The sequence below is a fragment of the Canis lupus genome, chromosome 19, assembly GCF_048164855.1.
Source record: "Canis lupus baileyi chromosome 19, mCanLup2.hap1, whole genome shotgun sequence".
Classification (NCBI taxonomy): Eukaryota; Metazoa; Chordata; class Mammalia; order Carnivora; family Canidae; genus Canis; species Canis lupus.
In genome coordinates, this window is record NC_132856.1 from 22,212,643 (window position 1) to 22,232,947 (window position 20,305).

The 20,305-nt window shown below is 39.9% G+C and overlaps 1 protein-coding gene across 4 annotated transcripts in view; it reads left to right on the top strand.

Annotated features, from left to right (window-relative positions):
- Positions 1–247: 247 nt before the first annotated feature.
- Positions 248–20,305, top strand: part of FOXP1 (forkhead box P1) — a 375,747-nt gene continuing 355,689 nt past the window's right edge. For all 4 annotated transcript variants that reach the window (XM_072785383.1, XM_072785396.1, XM_072785390.1 and 1 more), the window contains exon 1: positions 248–345. The gene's annotated coding sequence lies outside the window, so the exon portion shown is untranslated. The remainder of the gene's footprint in view (positions 346–20,305) is intronic.

Sequence of the window (20,305 nt, forward strand, 5' to 3'; positions counted from 1 at the left end):
TGACAATCTTCTCAGCCATGTACCATTTTGCTTCCTTCTACTACATTCTCTGATAACCACACACAGTAGGAGCCGATGAAATGCTGATTCTGTAAGGGGAGAGGCGAAGTAGATGCTTAGATACGTGATTGCAGATGGAACGTGAAAGTCGTATGTCCATAAGGAATGCCTGAGGTTTATATGAAAGCCTTGCATTTGAAGCATCGCACTTGGCCTTTTCCGTTAACCTCTTCTATTCTCTGCTTGCAGTGTCCCTCCGTGTGTTGCAGTCCTGTGGCATTATGCATGCCCCCAACCAGTGACTCCCAGGCTTTTTATGGCTGTGAGACACGATAAAAGTTCAGGGTAAGTGGCCAACAACACTAGTATTGTGTCCCACTTGAAAACTGCGACCCACCTTTGCAGGTGACCCTGTAGTGGATAACAGTAGTTCCTCAGAAGGTAACGGAATGCCTCATTATCAAGCGGGACTTCCAAAGCCAGCGGGAATAGGTTTGTTGTCCTCTAAGCTAGCTTTATGGCTTTCAAGAATAGGATCTATAACTTGGATCGTATTTGTGGAAAGGTGATCTCATGCAGGGTCTGCAAATTTTGTCTCTGAAACTGCCAGATGATAAATGTTATCAGCCTCCTGGGCCATACACTCGTGGTTGCAACTTTGTAGTCAACTCTGCTGATGGGGAGTTGACAATATGTAAACAAACGGGTATGACTGGTCCAATGAAACTATTTACAAAAACAGTCAGTGGGCCATATTTGGCCCGCAGGCCGTGGTTTGCTGACCCCTGAGCTAAGCATCAAAGAGGGTAAAGAGGATAAAGAAGGTCCCTCACTGGGTAGCAGTTCCTCTGATCTCGAGCAAACCATTTATCAAGAAGAAACGAGAATAAAAAAAAAAAAAAATACCTGCCCTGACTACCACGCAGGGTGTAGTTTTAAGGATGAAACAAGGTATAATGTATATGAAAGCACTTTGAAAATTTCGAAACTCCTTACAAACATAATAGATGGCTCTCTACACTCATTCTGGTTCACCTAGTGGAGTCTGCCTTCTTCACCCTTTTAATCATATTGGGCTTTCATGAGCTAAATGAGTGTGGGGGAAAGCTCTTTTATTTTCTAAGTAATGTGGTTTTTCTGTACGTTCCTCCTACTTTGCAGTTGATGGACAAGCTGTTGAAATGTCTCTTTAGTATCAAATATGGATGAAGGACTATATGGGTAGATTATGGCAGGCTAAAGATCAAATGCCAATGAAGAACGATTAAATTTCCTTTAATCATCAGATTCTGAACGTGTTTTAAGATCTTCCACCTTTAATATAGTCCTTAATAAATAATAATGCTTTGGATGTCTACAAGTATGTTTGAATTTCACAAGTGTTGCATGTCAAAACACAGAGACAGGTTCAGCAAATATGCTTCCTGGACTCGTGGTAGTAATTAAGAAGAAAAGTCATACTTAAACAAACAGCTTGGTGAATAGAGGAGTAATCAGAATCCCAATTCATGAATTTTCTGATTTTTTTTTTTTCAGAAAAAAAAATAGGGTAGTCTTCAGACACATTTTCGTATCATCATGTCATGTAAGAATGGTTTCCTTGTAACAGATTCACAACCATATGAGTTTTAAAAAATGACTTGCATATTCTCTCTGATAAAAGATGTTTGGGGGAGAGCACCTGGTGTTTTCTGTCTTTCTGCTCTGCCTTCCTGTTCAAGTGTTGTTCTGTTCAAGATCACATTGTGGCTGCAGGCTCTCCAGCCATTGCCTGTGCATTCTGAAGAACAAGGCAGAAGTGCAAGGAACAAAAAAGAGTAGTCCTCCTGGCTGAGGCAGGCCTCTTTAAAGAATTTCCCTGAAGTCTGAATAACTTCTACTTACATCTTTTCAACAATCCCTAACATATGAGCGTCTGAGAAGTATATCCTCAGACTTGAGAAATTTGTTGTCCAGATAAATTCCACATTCTAACAGTAAGAAAGAAAAGGTAAATGGTTCCCCAGCCACGGTTGTGATTACTTATACAAAACCACAATGTGAATTTTTCTTACGTTTTCAGTGAATGTCTTCTGTCTTCCATTGACCTGGGTGTATAATCTTTAATTTGAATTTTACATGTTTGAATTTCGGTTTCTTTGATTTTCAGTGGAGATATATAGCTCAGTAAATATTTTAGGAACATAGTATTCTTACTAAAAGTGCCATGGCAAATCTGAGGAATGAATTTCTTTCCCAAGAGCACTGTCAACCAAAATTTAAGCTTGAGAATTTTTTTTTCTTTTTTAAAAAGGTATTTATTCATGAGAGATAGAGAGGCAGAGACATAGGCAGAAGGAGAAGCAGGCTCCCCATGGGAAGCTCGATGCAGGACTTGTTCCTGGGACTCCAGGATCATGCCTTGAGCGGAAGGTGCTCAACCACTGAGCCACCCAGGCGTCCCAAGCTCAAGAATTTTTTAATGAATTTTCTCTCCTTTGAATATAAGCTTTTTTCAGAGCTTGAGTTCTAGCGACATGAAACCTTATGCCCAAATCTGTTCATGCCAGTATGTGCAGGGGGTATTGCTGTTGGCTTTGCACTGTCCCTCAAAGACTGGACAATGCTACCTACCATGCATCTCTGTGATTTGCTCGTCCTCATGTCTCTGCTGAAAACTTAATTTTGGATAATGGGGAAGATAAGACCCCTGTGCAATTTTTCTAAGTCAGATCGGCTGGTACGTTACTCTTAGGAAAATTTCTGTCTCAAAGGATGAGTAGAATGAGACTTTTGTATGCTTCATTATATAGTGTCTGTCTGTACCAGCCTATGATAGATGCTCATGAATCGTGATAGTTGATGCATACACAAATATTACCAAATGCCTGCTGTGGATATAGGGCAGCAGTGCTTAAGAGCATCTGCTTGGAAGTTAAATCAGCCGAGGATCAGATTCCACCTTTTCCACTCAGCGGCTAAGTGATGTTGGGCAAGTTACTAAACCTCTCTGGGCTGCTGCCTCATGTGGGAGGTGAAGATAAAAACAGGAACAGCTCCCTGTGAAAAGTTAGTGAGGTGATGCTTATAAAGAACTTAGCACAGATCCTGGTGGGTAACAGGTGCCAGCCTTGTGCTACACACCTCAGGTAATGTGGTGGAAATCCCTGCCTTTGAGGAGCTTTCACTGTCCTGTGGCTGGTTCATTGGTCATCGTCTCACTTGTGGACAACGTATATTTCACAATCCATTGCTTCTAACCCATATTCTCTTACAAGTTTAAGTAGAGCCTTGGGAGGTGGCTTTGATGCCTGTCTTCAAGGACCCTGCAGCCACGTACACTGCTGGACAGCCCTGCTAACAGAACTTAGATCTCCAGGTCCCTTTTTGACGATTTCCCCTGAGAGGTGTGCAGTTCTTTTTTTATTCCGTTTTTTACTTACTCAGACAGTGGGCCTGCCTAGCAAGCAGAATTCACTAACTGCTTTCAAGTTGGTATTGCTGATGATAATCTGAAACTCTGTAGGGTTTCACTCATGCAGGCTGATGCTACATGATGTCGATCTCACCCTGCCTCATCCTGGGCCCTGCCTCTGTGCTGAGTCTGCAAAGCAGGCCCTGGTCCCCCACTGATCTTCTTGGTCACAGCCCTCCAAGCACAATGGCATCTGCTCACAGAAACTGCTGCATGACTGCATCAGAGATGGCAGCTGTGTCCACGGATGGCCCTGTTGGCCATGTGTCCCAAAAATGGTGGCACCTACTTGATGGTAGCTGTCCCTTGAGTGGCAGTTGACTCTCTGGAAATAGTGTCTCAAAGATGTTGCCTGTTCAAGATACTCTTGGAAGCTTTGGGCTTTTGCAGTCTGGGTTCAAATATTTTATTTAGACCCCATTGCCGTGCTCAGATGCCGTAAAATCTCTGTTGCCTCTGGGCCGTGGTATTCTCTACCTGGAACAATTTCCCTGTTTCACAGGCTTGTTCTCTCATTCCTTATTGCTCAGTTCAAATATCAACTTCTTGGGAGAGGTCTTCCCTGAAGACCCACACTGAAGACTTACCTCCTCCCCTTCTCACTGTCCTCCATCCAAGCCTCTAGTTTGTTCTGAATGTACCTGTTTCCCATGTAATGTGCACGCGGCAGGTCGCCTGATTCAGTGTGACTCCTCACTGCAGACAGTGCCCAGTGGGTGGTAGGCATGCTCACAGTTAGTAGTTGTTGAAATAGAGTCCATTTGGGGATTTCCCTGTGAATTCCTGTATTTTCATGATACCTAAAGGGACTGCATCTGGATGAGAGAGGAAGAGAAGAAATAAAACCACACACATCACCTTTATTATAGGAATAGAATACTGCCCCTGGGTTTTCTCTGGAAAGTTTCCACTCTGTACTAAACAAGTCTTTGATACTCTGTGTGTCCCATCCAGAAAGGGTTATACATCATCTTCCCTGTGAAGACAGAATCATTTGCCATTTGGGCCTAAAGCGTACTGTGGGTAGAACAGGTTAATTAAGGACTTTGGATTCCAAGATCAAATCCCAGCACTGTCGTTCACTGGCTCTTTGTCCTTTGACAAATTACTTTCTCTTCCTCTTTCTGGGCTCTTACTTATTTGAGCCATGGGTAATAGCATTACCTCGCTCATAGTATTATTGCAAGGATTAAATGAGATGATACCTATACAGTGCTTTGCACAGAGCCTGGAATAGGATAATATGATGCTATTGATTTAGAAAGAACAGTAGAGGGGATCCCTAGGTGGCTCAGCGGTTTGGCGCCTGTCTTTGGCCCAGGGCGCGATCGTTGAGTCCCGGGATCAAGTCCCGTGTTGGGCTCCCGGCATGGAGCCTGCTTCTCCCTCCTCCTGTGTCTCTGCCTCTCTCTCTCTCTCTCTCTCTCTCTATATATATATATATATATATATATATATATATCATGAGTAAATAAATCTTAAAAAAAAAAGAAAGAACAGCAGAGGTTTTTGGGAGGGACGCTGACAACTCATTGCACTTTCTTGCAGTAGTTTTTAAAAAATTGGTAAAGATGGTGAAGAGCCTTGATTTCCTATGAATTTGCTCATGTTCCATGCACTGAAATAACTTTACAAAGTACAAAATGAGCACAAGTAGGATGATCTATTTTTATATTGGTTACTGACATGTTGACTCTTGGATATTTATGACCAGTTTCAGATAATACAAATTATAAACCTAAAATGCTGGGAAGGTTCAGTGTTTGGAACCTGACCCACATCCAGAAAACCTTAGAAATGTGGCAGTCAGGGGGACCTGGGTGACACAGTCGGTTAAGCATCTGACTCTTGATTTTAGCTCAGGTCATGATCTCATGGTGGTGAGATGGAGTCCTGAGTCACACTCTATGCTGGGGGTGAAGCATATGCTTGAGAATTTCTCTGTCTCCCTCTGCCTGCCCTCCCTCTCCTTCTCCCCTTCTCTTAAAGAGAGAGAGAGAGAGAGAGAAGTACATTAAATAAATAAACAAACAAATAAATAGGTTTGGAGTTCAGAGTGCTTATACTGTCCTGAAGACACCTGGTTGGGATATGTTTTATCTGTAAGTTAACCAGAGGTGGTTTGATCTCCTGCCTCTTGACAGACTGCCTTACATTTCCTGTAAATTCTCATTTTAAAAAAATTATATACTTGGTGCATCTGTCCTGAAAATTTACGTTTCTTTTTTGAAAGAAAACTCGAGTCTACATAGATTGAAAGGAAGTGGGTCTACATCTACATCTTTCACCTGCTTACAGATGGTAGTCTATTGTTGCTCTGTTGTTTGAGTGTGTGTGTGTTCATGTGTGTTGTTCATTGTGCCTTTGTTGTATAAAAGTGGAAGCAAGTCTTTGTATCCCATTTTGGTGGCAAAGATGACTTAAATCACATACTCTTATTTTCATGATTTATGGAACGGCTAGGGTTATCTAAGAACTTAAAAGACCCATTAATTGTATTAACTTAGAATGTGTACCCCCTCAACTTTTACAAAACATAAAAGAACATGAATAAAATACAGTTTAAGGCATCAAATTTGGTTCCTGATACACTGGTTTAGTAAAGAAAAGCTAAAATTCAGTTTCAGTAGAGGCTAACAATTCAGGAAAAACTTTTATCAGGCGGATGACAGCCTTCAGAGTGGTGAGACGCAGCCTTCTTACATCTCTAAAAACATAGAACACTCCTGTCTCCAAATATCATTTCAGAAGCTAAAACAATAATCACAAGAGGGGAAACCGATCTGTGTAAGAAGAGACTTGCTTTGTGCCGTGGACGTAGGAGGCTTGGCAGCGTACGGCAGCTCTCGTGCTGCTCTCTTCTTGGTACCCGGGTGCCTGAGAATCAGTGGGAGAGGTTAGGAGCTTTCTGATGTTTTGAAATGTTGCTGCATGTCCGGGTGCGGTTCGGTGTGGCAGTCTCGCAGTGCCAGGAGTTGAATATCGCTGCCAGCTCTTACCGACCATCAATAGACCTTTCTCCCAGGACGTTGTCATCAAGAGAGGCCGTGCCTCGCCTTTGTCCCTATCTGTCCCACATCATTCATTAACGTGACACAAATCCATTCTTCCCGTCCTGGCCCACTTCTTAAACATGGCAATTTCCTGAAATTCTACTCCTAGAATAACATGTGCTTAGGACTTCTCGGTTTTCTAAAGAGATACCTAGGCCTGGAAGAACTTGCCCATGGTGTTATCACCTGTCCCTGCCTCCACTGGGTTTCCTCTCTCTCCTGTAAAAAGGAATGAGAGGTAAAAGGAGAATTTTCAAAACTCAAGAAGAACCTAATTGTGAGAAATACCAATAAACAACGGTTGTTTGAGAGAATAACTCTGATTCTTGAGAAGTCGACTGTGGAATGGCTACTTTTGCTGAGAATTTGATCTGTGTCACCCGTGATTCCTTTTTTTTTTTTTTTTAAATATTTATTTAGTCACCCGTGATTCCAATTGTGTACGGAGTCACCCACAAAAACTCTAGGAGAGTGAGAGTGTTTCAGTTCTAAAAATCTGTTGTACAGATGAGGAAACGGAGGCACAGTGAGGTGAAGTGACTTGTGACTCACTCGGACTTCTTTGCTTATCAGGAGCAGAGCTAGGATTTGAACCTGGGCGCTTCTCGTCTGGTCCCATGGTGCCATGGCTCTTAACCACCATGCTTTATGGTCCTCTTTGTGTAGACATTTCCCTGGGGTGTTGGTTTGCAGACATTGTTTTATTTTAGTGTGCATCTTCCACTCTGGGATTGCTTTGCTTGTATGCTGCATGTTGAGCCTTGATACTTCACTGCCACCTAACAGGCCCCATTTGATCTTTCTAGACTTTTCCAAGTGCTTTAGTTCTTTTTGCTGGTACAATAGTTAAGGGAAATAAAAGCATGTTCCAATATGATTAGGAATAGGGGCAACCACTTCATTGGCATTCTTCTAGCTCTAGTTGAATGTGCCTGTTAAGACATTTTCTCTCGATCTTTGAGTCATTTTTCTCTGGTACATTATTCTAATTAACCTCATCTCTGTAGCCCTCGTTTTATTTCTTATTAGCCTCTGACCACCCAACAATTGATTTGTTCCGCTCAATCACCTGTGTGAAAAAGTGTGGCAAGTGAGCGGGTCTCCTTCCAAAAGCAACAGTCGTGTACCTGGGGTGTTTTCCTAGCAAGCGGTTCAGAATGTCCCTTTCGTTCTTAGGATACATTCACCTGGAAGGCTTTTTATTTACTAGGGTGAAGCCCTGGGATACTTAGAGGTAACACCGACTAAAAAAAAGCTAGAAGGTTTTTAGTTACTTGGTTGGGAGAGTTGCAGGTTTGTAGGCTCTATGCCAAGGACTTAGACCTTCAAAAACAAAAATGTTCGAGTTTTAAAAACATATAGTGAAATATTAGGCTTGAAGAAATATGTAAAAGCCAGTTGCAAGAGACCACAAATCTAAAAAAAAAATTTCCTTAAGTTGGAGGTATCCATGTCTCCTTTTTAACACAAACAGTAGATCATTTTTAATGTGTCTGTGTCTTAACATACTGAGCCCACCATTTGTTAGGTCTCTCTGGTTACTTGTGAGGGGCATAGGTATAAAAGAGATTTAATTGTCTCATGATGCTGAAAAGTCAGATAGTAGAACAAGCTTCTGGAATATCTGGACCGGGGAGTTCAGATACTGCTATTAAGTCCTGCCTCAGTCTCTTGGCTGTGCTATGTTCTGTCTTGGATTCATTCACGTAGGCGTTTACCAACTTGTGGTATGGTAACCATTCAGGTGTGTTTTCATAGCAACTCCAGCAGAAGGAAATCTCTTCTTGTGAGTTGTAGTAGCTGTCATAGAATTTGGATCTTCCTGGTTCTGTGATTGGTCCAGTGTGTGCTGTGTGCCTTTTGCTACAGCAGTCTCTGGGGCTGGAGCAGGACTGGGTAGGGGGAAGTGTGAAGCTGTGCTTGGCCTTGAGTGGGTCACATGCCTCCCTCAAGAGTTGTGGATGGACTTCACCCTACACAAGGCAATGGGAAGTGGGTGAAGGGGGTGCTGGTTTCAGAATAAGGGGGCAGAATTCTGGGAAGATAGACTATGCATATGTGTCCTATAAGTCACAGTGCTCAAGGCACAGTAAAATACACAGGATTATAGGATGGAAAGAACCTTTAAATATCACCTAGCCCAGCTATGCATGATTGAATATCATGTGAGATTTTCCCCATGAAGTTGTCTGCCCAATAGTTGGCCATCTCCAATGGCATTCACTACCTCGAAGGTAGGCATTGCCTTAGACATACGACCATGCCTGTGTCCCTCCAGAACCTGGAGCTTATTCATTGCTGTAATCTTCCTGTCTGTCCTTCTGGTCAGCCTTCCATTTACTGTCTGTCACCGTTCTAGGTCCTAAAGCAAGATCCTTAATTTCAACATACTTGTATCTGCAAGGTAGACAGAAAGGTCAGTGATAATACAATGATATTGGAGCTACAAGAATACTTCTGGATTGTATGTATGTGGTTGCGGGCAGGGGATGGTTGGAAATCCGCCCAGTGAGACCCGGCTGGGCCCCCAGAAATGAATAGGAGTTTCCAAATGACCAAGGGAAAAATGTGACTTGTAGATTTACCATCTCTTCAAGGATTAAACTTTACATATGGAATTAGATTTGAGTTATCTAGGGAAAATGGCTTACGTACTATCAAAGCCCAGCTAAACTACATATCTTTTAGGACATACTAATATGTTAGCTATGGAAATGGCAAGCTAGTGATGCAGAAAATTTTTGTATGGGTCACCCACGTGACATCTTAGAAGTTACCCTGATCTCCTGTCTCCTCCTAAGTATGTAATAAATGAATGGATAAAGCTTCCATGGGTAAAGATTTTGGTCAGTAAAATTACAGACTAAATTACTAAATTCTTAGTAACATTTCCTTAAGACTTTTGAAAGGACTGGATATTGTTTGTTTATTTATACACTCTGCTGAGCAAAAAATATTCTGAATCTCAGTTTTCATATTTGATACCTAAAGATAAAAATAGTACCTTCCAAAGGATTAAGGTTCATACAGAGAATGAATAACTTGGTCCCTATAAAACACTACATATGATGCTGGTACTTCATAAGCACTCACTGGATGTTATTATTATCAGAAGACATCTATGATTTTCACCTCATAGGCTGTCAAATGCTTTAAAAGTAATTATATCACTAACTAATAACCAGTTGATTTAAAAATGTTTTTCTGTGTACCTAGTAATATATTTTTTATTTGCACGTTACTTATAAAAATTAAGGATATTAAAGATGGTGAGATTTAGCAAAGAACTTTAACTCCACATGCTTTGAATGCTTCCCTGAATTAATAATTTTCATGTCCATCATATTTTCTCCTTGGCCCACAATTCATCCCATATTTGGATCTTGGCAAATGATGACTTGGTTAATTAGGCAGTCTGTTAACTCTGATTACTAAGTTATAACAGATCAGTGTGGAAGCATCACTGTGCAATTTGGATTAAAAGGCTCTTCATTTTATCAAAACAAATTTACATTTATGGATAAGTATGTTGAAATGCATTAGGTTACAATGATGCGCTTCATAAGGAAAATTTAAAAGGGGTAAAGAATTATTTCCTTCTACAAAGTTATTTCTTTATTATGACATTTGTCATATTCTTTTTCGCCAGGAATATACTTAAAAGCTTGGAATTTTCTTTTAAAGCTTAAAAATTATAGCCGATTTAATCCCTCTATTATACAGATATGATGGATGCAGTGCATTTTCATTTATGCATAGGTTAGTGTAGGGGTACATGCTTACATTCCAGTTCTGACCATAGTAGCCTCTTGATACTGGACTGGATTAGAGACGTGAATCTTGACTGTGCTGGGGGAATTAATAGGTTCTATTAAGGCTTGCTCTCTTTCACAGCCGAAGGCATTGACAGTTATTGAAGAGGATTGGGCTTTTGTAGTTCTTTTTCTTCCTTGTCTTAGGCTTCATTGTCATTGAGGACAGTTGGTTATCAAACTCTTGCTTGCTTTCTCTAGCTCTGCCTCCCTTCTTTTCCTTTCTTAGCACCTAATACTCAGCTCGTAGAAAATGAGAAAAAAGAACACAATAATTTCCCGAATTCAGCAGGCTTTGAAATTTGTGTTAATTACCCTTCAAGATGCTATCGGATACCAGAAGCATTTGGAAGATAGCACCTTACACTTCACTCCCTTCCTGCTCTACACACAGATTCTTGTGTGTGCATGCACACTCATGTACACACACACACGGAGCACTCAGTAACTAGTACCTAGGAGGTGTTTAATAGTTATACGTTCAAGACCAATGGTGGGCAAAGTTGAAACACTGACAGCCTCCCACCCCCTGATTCCTAAGCTGCTCTTAGAACTGATCTAAGAGCTGGGACCCTGTCGATTATTGCAATCCCATATGGAAAAAATGGAGTTGATAAATTTAATATTTATTTTTTCTGTAAGCTTACTGAAGTCTGACCTTTATGAATTTCTGTGTTCTAGTTCCATGGGAAGTAGAAAAAGCAAAGAGAGAAAATATTTTTGAGGTTCAGTGAACTTAGTATTTTGTTGATGGCTCATACTGACATGACCAGAGGGTTAGAAATAGGAAACCTTATTAGTTCTTTAGCTTTATTCATTCCACGTAGCATTTATGCAAAAACTGCCTGTTCTAAATCTAGAAAACTTTGCTGATGTTGTAGGTAGAAAGGTTCGCTTAGCTCAGAATGGAAGTTGGTGTTTTATGAATTTGATTATGTTCTCCTAATTGGGAACATTTAATAATAACCATAGATGACTCTCCTTTTGTGGAGGGGCTTATGGCTGGTTGTTCAAAGGTAAAGTGATGTTTGAGCTCTAATTTGACAGATTTGAGCGACAGTCAGCTCAAATAATTCAGTTTTCCACTAGTTTCCCTACCTCCCAATTCCTTCCAGAAGAACGAACCAAATAAGGAATTTTTAAAAACTGAAACCATTTTGGATTCTATGAATTCTTATATTCGTTTTCAAAAGAGATAGCTTGACAGAGAGGTGCACTCTGGGACTTTTATGTGTGAAGTAAATCCATTAGAACATTATTTGGTATTTTTTTTAATTGGGTTTTATCTACCCAAACGATAATGGGTATTCTAATAAAGTCTTGCCAGTATAGCAAGAGAACCCTCTGGGAAACAGCTGCCTAAGGAGTGACATTCACTTGTATGTTCAAGCTTCCTTTGGGACAGAAATTCTTTTCCCCACACCAGTGGTCCCCGGGAAGTAGAAAGGGCAACTTTGAGAAATTTTCTCGATGGCCTTTTTTTTTTTTTTTTTTTTAAATAAATGGGCCTGTGGATAGAAGTGAGCAGACTTACTGGACGGTTGGATACTATTACCGGGTGGTTTTATTAATTACATTTATTCCTTTAAAATGACCTTGGATGAAAACAACCACCCCTTCTGTGGTCATGGTTAGCAGATGTTTACCGTAATTCTTTGCTCAGTGAAAAAAATGCCTCTTCCACCCAACAAAAACAGCCACGTTTGCTTGGCTAAATCAAAACTTTGGCGCTTGGGTCTTACTTTATATATCATGGCTCCAGTCATACAACCTTTCCAAGTGTGAGGCTTAGCTCACTCACTCCGACATCTGCGGGAGAGCTTTGCTCACAGTGATCTATTATGTGAGTGCTTAATTCTTATACTGTTTTTGGCGTTCGCCCTTCCTCATTGAAACCCATATTCTCTCTGCAAGCCCCTCTTGTCTTCTATAAACATGTTAGCCGCCTTCATTTTAAAAGATTCCCCCCACACACACTCCTGCCCCGGCTTGATGGCCATTTAAGTGAGGGTTTTGCTCATAGAAGTAAAGTCAAGGTTCACTTCCTGATATGAGAGTTTGGTTTTTGCTGGGCTGCCTCTGGAAGAGAAGGCATGTCCTTTCTTTCTGTTTTGTGTTTGAAAAATACCTTTTCTTACTGCATTTGAGGCCTATGTAAACGCCTGTCTTGTCTGTTGATCTGTCTCTCTGTATTGCCAGTTCCTGTTTGGTACAAGCACTAAGTGATCATGAATGTTTAGGTAGTCCCTGCCTGCACTTGCCATTCATGGTTTAATAGGTGTCTCAGGAGCAGCTCTCTCACCTGGCCTGAATTTCCACGCTGAAGAATGCCCGCTTGCTCTTTAGCAGTACTGAAAGGAAATGCAACAGCAAAGCTTTGCTTTTCTTGGGAAGCTCCTCCCTTTGGAATGGAGAACTCTGGGTGGCTCTTCTTATTTTGTTTCCATTGCCAAAATAAGCAGGGATCTTGCATAACACCAGGGTAGGAAAAAAAGAAGTAATTTTAAGGAAAACATATGTTCATGTTGAAAAAGAGGGAGCTAGAACTGGACAGGGGACAGTGGCCCACAAAGTTAAAGACATTTTTTTTAAATTCAGGTTGGACAGTAGGTTTTGGTAATTGTGGTGTATCTTATGAAATAAAGAATAAGTTGCTTCCCCACATCCCCAAGTCTTTGATCCAATTAAAACGAAATCTTGGGAGTGGGAGACCAAGTTTGGTAGGCTGGTTAATTGATACATGTGGTAGTTGGAATGGATCCAGTCCTGTACTTGTTAAATTATTTTCCTATGATCTTAGTTAACACTAAATGATTTCCTTGGAGATCACTTGGTTTGAGATGCCTGCCCTAATCTGAAATCAGTGCAGATTTCAAAATGTGATTCTTATTTGGTCTGACTCTAGGAGAATGAAAGAGAGGTTTGCAGATTAAAATGAACTGAAGGGGTGGGGGAGAGTAAAATAAAATGAACCCAAGATGTCTACTCCAGCTGTTTGGTTGATTAGTGGACATATTATTTGTCCTTTTAATGGATTTTAAATAATGTTTCTTGGTAGAAACAGAGCAGACCCTTTTAGTGTTGCGCACTGTTTGTGGGTGGCACATTTTGAAAATGTAGCTAATTTGCTAAAAAGAAGAGAATAGGAAAAAAAATAGAACTAAAAGAAATCCTTGACGTTTCTGATTCATCTATTCTCAAGGTCTAGAAATGTCAAAACTGGGGGAAAATTCAGTGAAGTTCTTTTTTCCCATTATAAACTGAACACTTGTGTCCTTAAAACATAGCTGGGAAGGAGATAGGGCCTAGAGCATTCTGGGTACTGGCATGTGTCTGCAGAGCCAAAGCCAGAGGCATCTTGGATGGGCTCACGTAGATGGTTGACAGGAGTGTGTGGTAGCCCCCAGATTGGAGAGTCCTGACTCTACCTGGAACTGACTCTTTGTATGTGTGCTGCTTTCTCAGCTGCCCAAAAAGCACATCTAAGCAGAGGTCTGCTGGGTTAAGATCTATCACAGAGCATGCCCCTTAAAGGGTCCTGCTTCCCTTGAGTGCTGATTACAAGTAGTTTTGGAAAGTGTAGCAGAGTGGATCCAGGCTTGTGTTCAATATGTGTGATTAAAAATAATCTAATTAATATTTAAAAACTTATATTAGAAAAAGCCTTACATATATAATATATATTTTAAAACCGTACATATATAATACATATATTTAAAAACCTACCCCACCCTTCCAACGAAAAGGGGAAGCAAAGCTATGGCAAGTATCAGATTATTCTTGGATGTGGGTTTAAGGTTCAGTTATTTTGGTGTACTCCTTTTTCCTCCAGAGACCTCAGAAGGCATTGTCAGTAGTAACTGAGTCATTTTGCTGTTGGATAAATGAAGTTAAAAAAAAAAAAAAAAGAAAGAAAGAAAAGAAAGAAAGAAGAAAATCAGAGTATGTCCACACAAAAATGGTATTTTGAGTTGGATTTTCTTTCATTCCTTATTGTGGGCTACATTCTTGGGTTTTTTTTAGTGTTTTTGTCCTTTGAGATCAATCAAACTGTAAATGGTGGCAGATGCCATCTCATTATTAGTGGTTAGTAGGAAAGGCCCCAAGGAAAGTGTGAGACTACACCTAGAAATCCCCAAAGCCTCGTTTGATAATAATAATGTAACCATTTATCGGGTTCTTCCTATATATCAGCTACAATTGTGAGCAGTATGCTGGCACTATTTTATGGAATCCTTGTAAATACTGTGAAGTGTAGACACTCTTATCACCGTATTTTGGATGAGTAAACTGAGGATCAGTGAGTTTAGCTATGTTATATTGCCCAGGATTACAGAAAAAGCAGACAAAACTGAATGAGGTCTAGAGTCTAGTTAATGGTAATATACCTATGCCAGTTTCCCGGTTCTGTAATATTTTTGCAACTTTCTATAAATCTGCAATTCTTTCAAAATTAAATTTAAAAAAATGGCAGATTTTACACTTGAATCGAGTTCTGTTTTCTTTTGAAATCCATATGATTCACTGTGTTGCTTTTTTTAGGTCACTTGACCATCAAGAAGACGATCTCTGCCCCATTATCTTTCTAGGGGCAGCTTCAGTTCACCCAGTTGGGACATGTGACCTCCCATGATTTGGGTGTAGTTTTAGGAGCCAAAATTCATCCTTTACTTCTCCTGTTTTCTCTTCCTTATCATGGTCTTCCACACTCTCCTCCCTTCCCCCTCACTTGTTCAGTTCTTGATAGAGAGATCGGTAATCATTTATCTTGAATGGTGATGGTCTGACAGTTGAGAGCAGTCTTGTAATGGAGTTTTGTAATTCCTGGTGTGTACGTGGAGATGCATGTGGATATGTATTAAGGAAAATGCTAACAGTAAGCTATAAGCATTTACTGGTTTGCAGCTTGTAAATAGGATAAGCCATGAAAGTTTCCATTCATAAGGCTAGTTATTTATGTATCAGAAAAACTACCAGATTCAAATCCAGAAACCTAAGTTTTAAAGCTGTGTCCTCTGCTAACTTGTTGTCTGTTTCCTCATTTAGGAGACTGTTGAGAAGAGAATGTACCCAAAGCTTCTGTGGATAAATAATGTGATATTCTCTGTAACTTCAAACTCTTTACTGAGTAAAGATGATGGTTGCAGAAGTTGCTCGGTATTATAGCTGGAAAAACCAAGTTTGAGGGATATATTGATGGATTTGTTAACGGATTAACTCAAACTAAGACTTTATTTGAACTCTTCTTTTTTAATATGGATGTTTACGTTACACATTTCCCCGTGAAAACTGCCTTACCTGTGTCTCGTAAGTTTTGATGTGTTATTTCTTTATTTTCAGTCATCTCAAAGTATTTCCTAATTCCTTTTTGACCTGCTGGTTATTTAGGAGTGTATTTGATTTCCATATATTTGTGAATTTTCCAAACTTATTTCTTCTTTCTCTTATTGATTCCTAATTCCATTTCTTTGTAATTGGAGGACATACTTGGTATTATTTCCATCTTACTTATTTAAACGTACTGAGGTCTGTGCTATCCCTTACCTTATAATTACTCTTAAGAGTGTCCCATGTAATCCCTGGGTGGCGCAGCGGTTTAGCGCCTGCCTTTGGCTCAGGGCGCGATCCTGGAGACCCGGGATTGAATCCCACGTCGGGCTCCCGGTGCATGGAGCCTGCTTCTCCCTCTGCCTATATCTCTGCCTCTCTCTCTAGCTCTCTCTCTGTGTGACTATCGTAAATGAATAAAAATTAAAAAAAAAAAAGAGTGTCCCATGTGTACCTGAGGAGAGTCTATGTTCTGTTGCTGGGTGGAATTTTCTATAGATGTCTGCTAGATTTATTGGGTTTCTCTGTGTCATTCATGCCTTCTGTTTCCTAGTTGTTCTTCTGCCTTGTTCTATACATTTTTCTTAGCGGGGTATTGAATTCTCCTGGTATTTCATTGGATTGTCTTTTCCTCTCTTCCTGTTAGTTTTTGCTTCATGTACTTCAGGACTCTGTTTTTAGGTAAAGACTTTCTTGGGGAGACCAGAAAAGAGCACTCTTGTGTCACCTCCTTTCAGGACTAGAGATTTAGAGTTTAAAAAATATACCATATTGATGAAAAAGCTTATTAGCTTTATTATGGAGCAGCTCTCTGACATTGATGGAGGCATTTAGGCCACATTTTCACATGTAAAGGGAAATGGAGGATCGATGGCTTATTTATCCTTTGTATTTTATTATTGTAAGTGATCACTAGGTTCCAGTTGAGGCCAACCCAACATTGTTTGTCTCTAGTAGTAGCTGGTGACTGGGAGCTTTGACTGACCCAGATGTAATTCAGCATTTCATCTCTACTCTTCACTTATACTGTGTAGACATGGACTAACTGAATACAAACATGTTCCATGAGGAAAATATGCTTTTGGGTTTTTGGTGGTTTCTTTTTTTTTTAAGCAAATAAGAATAAAATGCAATTTTCTCGTTGTTTCTAATCCTATGACTCTACAGCCCTTTCTGTGTGTAGGCTGCATGGCAAACTCCAGGTGCATCTGTCATACAGAAATTGCTTTTCCCCCCAAATACAGAAATGTGAAATAAACCAATTTGGGCTCAAGTAGTGTATGCTAGATTTACTTAGTATCTACCGAACATCTCCCTACACTCATTGTATTAGGACTAATCATAGAGTTAGAACTGCCTGGTTTCTGCACAAATGCATATATAGCTTCTACTTAGGCCATAATACTACTCACTGATTGTTTTTGCTAACAATGTTATGGCCAAGCATTTAATTTTTTTCTTTTCAGCAGTACTGTAAATTTGTTCTAGACATATGACAGTTGGAAAAGCAGAGAGTGGGATAACACGCACACACACACAACACATGACACACACACACACACACACACACACACACACACACACACAGTCTTACATACTTATACCTAACAGATTATTCCTCACTGAATACATTTTAAAAAGGCATTTATCTTTGATTTCTTTATTTCTTTTGCTTTTATTATCCTTAGCCACGTTTTTGGTGTTCATCAATGAGTGATGTCATAGTTAAGCCATGCTTTTGAATTCACTAGGAATGAAATACAGTGTTGTTAAAGAGATTTCACATATATATTAAAAGGCATTTTCTTTTCCTGTCATTTCTCTGAATAGTCCATAGAGTTGATGACTAGTGGAGGAAGCCATGCAGTTCTGTATCTTAACTTTCTCTGAGAAAGGAATTATTGTCTTTTGTCATTTTTTTTTTTCAATGTGTGACCTCCCTACCTGCTGGGTTTCCCAACAGCTGTCAGCTAACTACTCCAGCACCATACTGCTACCAGCATTCCTGGTTCACAAATAGGAAGTAAACAGAAAATCTTGCTAATTTGAGCCCAGTAGGAACCTTAACACTGTAATGAGGGGACTAATTTTGAAAGCACAGACGTAGCTCACAAAATGAGAACCAAATTTTTAAGCGGTCTTAAATAACTAATTGAGAGTAAGAACGGTACTTAAGGTAGAGTGAGATACTGACAGATTGAAGAGTCACAAAAGCCAGGGAAGGATGCTGATGGAGTCTTTGTAATTATGCAGTCTTCCTTGGGCTGCCACCAAGGCTAATCTAAGCGTGGGAATGATAATGTACCTTAGAGGACAGGTCTGTGGTTGAAATGCTCTTGATAGATTTTGACAAATTAAACAGTGGTAAAGATGTTTGGAAGTTTTCCAGGTCCTTACCATTATTTATGTCCGGGAACTAGAAATCAGTGGTTAATTTGCAGTTCTTATAATTTTTATGATACTCCTGTTGTTGTAAATTTAGCCGTGTGCGGCATCAGCTCAGCGGGATACATTTTATGTTGTCAGCTACCTTTTGACATCATAATAGATTTCAGTTGCCAAATCTTTCTTGATAGAATAAAATGTAAGAAAGAGCTTATACAGACTCTTTGGATCATATCCAGACACACACAAACATAAGATGGACTTTCTGAGATTGAAAGGCTCAGATTGGAAGAAGAGGGGAAAGGTAGGTCCTGATAATTTTCAGTTTTGTTTTTCTTCTTTTTCTTATCATTTGCCCATCACCCATTCTAACATCATTTTCTAGATGGGCTTCTTTTATCTGGACTCAAAGCTAATCTGCTTTTTGGTATATGGTACCTTGCACGACACCAAAGTGTAACTTGAAGTTACGAATTTTCCACACCTTTTAACGGTAAAAGCACATCCATGCCCTTTGTATTGCACTGGGTCACAGGCTCCTTGGTCTCATATTTTTTTCTCATTATGTTTCAGCATCCATTACATGATTTTAACAAAAATATTGATATTCCCGCTGGATAATTAAAGACTCAGTTGGAAGGGTGCTTTGTAGTTAAGATTTCTTTCCTCCCTTTTTTCTCATTGACTCCGAGTGCCTCCTTTATAATTATCCTCTTCCATAGCCTTGACCCATGACCTGCTAACAACTGGAGAGGATTAGTGGACACCCTGCCTTTTTCACATTGCTTCTCTGCCATTCTCTGCTTTGACCTCTAAATTATTTCTTTTTAGGCCCTCTCTCTATTATGTAACATATTTTGTAGATCTCACTTTGATCGGTGTGAACGTCTAGCCATCCATTTCTCTTAAGTCATTTGCTCCGCTTGAAAACATTTTATGACTCCATTGGCCAACCTTTTATTTTTTGCTTTCATATCCTTCCTTCGAATCTCTTCAAAGGAACTTCCTCCTTCATCCTCACTGTGAGCTCAGCAATAGTACTGAGGTATGATGTGTTTGACCTAAGGATCTCCAGCTCGGGGGAAGGAGCGCTTCCCTCGTCCTCCTTTTGTGTAATTGGGTTACATATCTTAAGTGCCTTGTTTGGAGTGTCCATTTGGCAGGGACTTGGCTGCCCTATTTTGCCATTGCCTTGTCTGCTCCCAATGTCTAATAAATGTTTAATGATAATTGAAATGATCAGTTATCAATCTATAGTGAAGAAGGGCTTATTAACCTTTTCTAGGCATGAGTACACTGTCCTTGAGATGAAAGTTTCTCGTTCCAGGAACTTTAAATCAGATCCATTGGACCTGTTGGGTCCCTGTTATATAGCACCATAAATTGGTTTCATGTTCTTCAACTTTTTTCTGGAAGATGTATGCCCTTTGCCATTACTTCAAAGATGAGCCAATATTCGTGTATTTGAGATAAATTCAAATAAATGCACTTGGGTAATATATTTTGAGGGCATGCACTTTAAGGTTTTTTTATAAAGTAAAATACAATTATAGAAAACCATCCAAATGCACGCATACACACACACACACACACACACAGCTGGTTCTGTACAATGTATTCTATTTCTGTACTGCCTGAAAGATAGCCACTGTCTACTGGGCACTTGGAATTTGACTAGGATGACTGAGAAATTAAATTTTATTTAGTTCTAATTAATTTATGCTCTAATAGGCACAAGAGGCTAGCGATCATTGTATTGGACAACATTTAGATAGATAGATGATAGATAGATAGATAGATAGATAGATAGATAGATAGATAGATAGAGGTCCCTTGTTTTAAGGTGGGTATCTTTGTAACATCTGTTCAAGCCAAGATATGGAAAGTTTCCCTCTGATCTTTTCTTTGCACTTTACCTTTTGGAGGACCCTCGTCATTTGAGCTACAGAGTTTCCAAGAGTGATTTTGCTGATTGCATCTTCAGTTCATGTGTTTCTCTGCCCTCTATATTTTCTACAGATTGGAGGCTGGATCCAGAGGCTTATGTTTGATCCCTTTTGCAAGACTCTAAGTGATGTTATGTTCTTTCATTCAAGAAGGGCATAGTATCTTATCGTCTTTGTGTGTGTGTGTGTGTGTGTGTGTGTGATATTAACAGCCATTAGTACTCACTGCCCAGATCCATTAATTCACTGGGAGTTGCAAAATGGTGATATTCTGTTTATTAGCTGGAATACTTTTGTAATTTTACTCTCATCTATTCTTTGGTAGCC